This window comes from Limulus polyphemus, unplaced genomic scaffold, assembly GCF_000517525.1.
Source record: "Limulus polyphemus unplaced genomic scaffold, Limulus_polyphemus-2.1.2 Scaffold631, whole genome shotgun sequence".
NCBI lineage: Eukaryota > Metazoa > Arthropoda > Merostomata > Xiphosura > Limulidae > Limulus > Limulus polyphemus.
In genome coordinates, this window is record NW_013666241.1 from 169470 (window position 1) to 174267 (window position 4798).

General features: G+C 31.9%; 1 protein-coding gene across 6 annotated transcripts in view; it reads left to right on the top strand.

Moving 5' to 3' along the window:
* The first annotated feature begins 1364 nt into the window (after positions 1–1364).
* LOC106459582 overlaps positions 1365–4798 on the top strand; it is a 36610-nt gene continuing 33176 nt past the window's right edge. For 2 of the 6 annotated variants that reach the window (XM_022386095.1, XM_022386096.1), the window contains exon 1: positions 2479–2582. The gene's annotated coding sequence lies outside the window, so the exon portion shown is untranslated. Of the gene's footprint in view, positions 1381–2212; positions 2228–2478; positions 2583–4798 lie in introns of those variants that run through there. The other 4 variants (XM_022386093.1, XM_022386094.1, XM_013919212.2 and 1 more) reach the window with 4 other exon arrangements.

Below are 4798 nucleotides of genomic sequence, written 5' to 3' on the forward strand. Positions count from 1 at the left end.
GTGTAGCTTTGTGCTTAACAACAAACAAACAAAACCTTTTGGTTTTTATTGTGAACAAAATTTTCTAGAGTACTTTGAATCCCTGTCATTTTCATGGAAGCCATTTTAAAGCAGGAAATGATTTATTTTACGTAACTACAACAACAGCAAATTTGAATCTGTATCTAGCTTATACACTGAATTCTTACTGATGACACTATGGATTCATACTCATTTACATAAATACATAAGCAATAGCCAATGTTAACCAACACTTGCGTAACGGACAATTTATCAAGTTAACACTCTAGCAACAAGGGATGAACGAAACTGATATAGTTTCATCAATCAAAGAGTGTAATACATTAATATAATTTTGTTCTTTGCCTGAAGTGGGTCTAAAGCCGAAACATTGCAAAATAAATACATTTAGTAAGAGTGTTGACAGCATTTTTATCTACTTCTTTTCGTTGTTTAAATCTATTGATAAACTTATGTACCCGACTTCCTCATATTTTGAACTAACTCTTGTCCAAGCATTTTTTAAATTAATATTGTGGGGGATAGACGAGCACACAACTGTGAAAATGCTTCAGAAATATGATTTTATTGTAGTTTGTGTTGTATTCTGCGCAAAGCTACACGAGAGTTATCTGCGCTAGCCGTCTCTAATTTAGCAGTGAAAGACAAGAGGGCTACTCTTTTACCAACGAATGGTGGGATTGACGGTACATTATAACGCCCCCACGGCTGAAAGGGCGAGCATGTTTGATGGGACGGGGATCTGAACTCACGACTCTCAGATTGCGAGTCGAGCGCCCTAGCCACCTGGCCAATTTTATTATAATGAAAATCCAAACTTTTATTTTAATTCTAAAGGCATGGTATTTGAATAATAACTTGTTCTAGCCAACCCATGTTTGGTGTGTGTGTATATATATTTAGAACATGACCTCTCTTCATACGCATTTGGATGATCTTGACCTTTTTCACAAAGTTAAAGACTCAAAAACGTTTTTTTTTTATAAGGTCATCACTTGTCGGTATGATTTATCAGCAAGAAGTTACGCTAGTTTATCATTTATGGTGAACAATCAATATGAACTTTTTTTGGACATTAGTAATGATAATATGAAAGTATTTGACATTTGTAACAAACAAAGTAAACTAAAAATTCAGCATTTTAATCAGCAAAACAGCAATTTTCAACAACTCCTGCTATTTTGTTTCTTTAGATGATCAGCTTTCTTCTTGCCATCATAGATGTGTGGTGATGTTTTTTTTTTTATAGCAAAACCACATTAGGCTATCCATTGTGTCCACTGAGGGGAATCGATCCCTTGATTTTAGCGTTGTAAATCCGAAGATTTAACGCTGTTCCACCGGAAGACACCATTATAGGTAAGAACATTCAAGTGTCCAAGAGTGATAAGTTAGGTTTTTCTTCCTAAAACATCACTTAAGAAGTGTCTAAGTGCAAAAATATTACTTGACCTCACTTCAGAGGTTAGTATTCTTTGACCTGAGGCCATTTGCTCTGATATGTCAATTCGTATAACCCTTTTATGATGAAACACACTGTCTAAAACTATACTCTTTGTGACAAAAAAAAAAGGATTAAACTAGATTTGCATATCATTTATAGCTCGTTAGTACAATTTTTACATCTTTCCAGAGGCCATTGATCTTTGACCTTTTATAGATGACCTTCTTAGAATTCTCAATGGACCCAAGTATATATGTTCAATTTTATCAGGATCTTATAGCAATTGGAGACATTATTTTATGTTTGATCTTTTTGCCAAATATTATTAACCTTTTGACCTGAAGTTGTTGACTTCATCACTTGATCAAAGGTCGAAGCTTTCACATTCCAAAACTTTATATTTAATGGCGATATCTATAAAAGTAATGATTTTATATATTCCAAGTTTGTTTTTCGATCTTGCTCTTTCCTATTTCTGTGGTCTGGTCGCAGAAATTAATTAGCTTTGTAAAGCAAATTAGCCATAAAAATTGCTGATCAACTGACCATAAAGTTTGAAATATCTTAAGAACAAGAAAAATAATTTAAATTCGGTAAAAAGCTTTAAATTTCTCTTACTTAATTTGTCTGTTCTTAGTTTGAGCACAAAACTACACAAAGGGCTATCTGGTCTCTTCCCACCACAGGTATCGAAATCCGGTTTCTAACATCGTAAGTCCGCAGTCATGCCACTGGAAGGCTGTTGCTCAGATCGATCTATCAGTAAAGGAAATTTATTTGTTTGAACCATTTTTATTTTTGTGCCTAATTTATTGTCACTTACTGTACGTAACTTTACTGTCAAGCTGTTTCCCTTTTGATTTGGGTGTTTGCAATTTACTGTTTTGTATTTTGTAAATTTTGAAATGTTTCGTTCCGCATTCTTTGAGAAGTAAAAACTTTCTTACTTTTTATGTACATTAGTTAAAAGTTTCTGTTTACATTTATTTTTTCGATTTCATATAAGTACTGAGGTAGCGCTATATTATCCATTTTGTTTTATTTGATCAGTGAATACGTGGAAAGTTTCGACTTGTTAACCAAGTGTAGCTTACAATTACATTACGGTGAAAATAAAGTCAGTATATTTTTATGATTCATTGTTTATGTCAAGTGTCAAAGTAGATGGTAGATGTAAATAAAAGAGATACCGGACACGAATTTTTTGTTAATTGATTGTAATTTGTAGTACTAGTACTATAAATTGTAATACTAATAGTAATAGTCTACTGTCTAGTAGGGTCTTATATAAATTTGAAAACAGTTGCGTGTTTAATTGTTTTCGGAATAGTCATGTCTGGCTATATGCTAATTTGCTGTATGGCCATATACGTATGCTTGGTATTTATTGCTTTGGCGTTAAGGAAAACAGACACAAATTAAATGCTCAGGGGCTGTATGTAGGTAGTTTGCTCTCTAAATTTCTGGGTCTAACCTATGATTCAAAGCTAAACTGTATTAAACGTATAAATGAAGTTAGAAATAAAACATGGCAAAGAGTTAACTCACTGTATGTATTATGGTCACCTAATACTAGGCAAACACAAACCAATAGATACATGTACTATTAGTTTTAAAAGGGTTATTATGTGTCAAAATATAATTATATATGAATACAAACTATAGAACTGCTTATGAGAAAAATACTGCATTCAAGCAAGTATAGGAATATAGTGAAGTGCAACAAAGGATAAATTCTGCTTTTCCATTCATAGACATAGCCAGAAAAAAGGCTATTTGTGTGTGTGGAAAGCTACAAACACTTGTATTGTGCATGCTGTGGCTACATGAATCTGAAAACAGCATTTTAGTAACTAATGGTAATAATTGTTTCAAATATCTTCAAACCATACCAAGGAGGGAGGAAGAAGTCCAATGAGCAGGCCTTATGACCAAAAGTTTACATGACCATGATCATATGGTTTTTGCCTTTCTCATGCCTTTGACTCTTTGGTTCACACTGGAGTATTTTTTAAAGACATTTAAAAGGTTGAAGCCTTTTACATTCATATTGTGACAATCTTATTCCATATCCATGCACAACTAGGTCATTGAATAGTCTTGATTAGCTCAGTAATGACAAACAATGAGTAATCCTGGGAACTGTTTATTAACACGTAAGGACAAATTACACAAGACAGTTCATAAATATGGGACAAGTTGCATTCACATGCTGAACAGTAAATCCAATCAAACACCAATTATTAAAACATACATTGCCTGCAGAGGTCCTACAAAAGTACCACAGAGTAATCAGAAAGTACTGCAAACTAAACAATAAACTAAATAAATAAGACAAAATGTAAAATTTGAGCAAATATACTTTAATGTCTTGCAGTGAAGTACTTTACAGTACGAAAACATTTTAATATGAGGATAAGAAAAGATAATTTCACTAATGTTTTTAAATATATTTATAAAACAGATAATGGAAATAAATACAATAATAAACTTATTGGATAACATAAAATATTAGCAAAAGACTCAACAAAAGATACTGTGATGAATTGATAAACAGCTTAATCTTTGTTGTAATGATCCATTTTGATGGTTTTTGCAAATAAAATTACAATGTAGTTGTGGCCAAAAATATTTGATCCTATTGCATATGTATGTGATATATTGTGATCAGTTTGTACACTGTAGTTCCAAAACTACACCCAGTACTTCCAGTATGTGTGGTACATATAATTTAAACCACAAATTCTGTTTGCATTTTTACCATTTCTAATCAATCATCAGAAGGACTTAGGGCTTTAACAAAACACTTAAATTATTTTTCTACAGTTCCAGTCCTTCTCTCTCTCTCTTTCACAAGAAGTTCTTCCTAAGTGTCCATATCTCGTTTATAATTTGACACTTTTCATTGTTAAAAGTCATTTTTCATTTTGCGGCTAAGATTGTCAAGGTCATTTTGGGTAAGAAACATTCTCAACAGAATAATCTCTTTCCAGCATTATAATAAGTTTCTATATTGTTTGGTACTAATATGTAATTTTGTTCATTGAGTTATCATTTATTTACACTTTTTTTATTTTGTTTATTATTAAGATTTAAGTTTTGTGATAACTGTGTATTTGTTGGATTTTGATAAAAATAAAGGCTTTATGACAGACATTAGAAAAATAATTATAAGAAGAAGTAGGAGGACATTGAACTTACTGACCTCTTTTTCCTCAATTTAGAACAACCACTAAGATCACCAAACTCAAGGTACAGATACATGTAAATATAGCCACTTATATCCATATATATATATATATATATATATATACCTATCCAACAAAGTTTGAT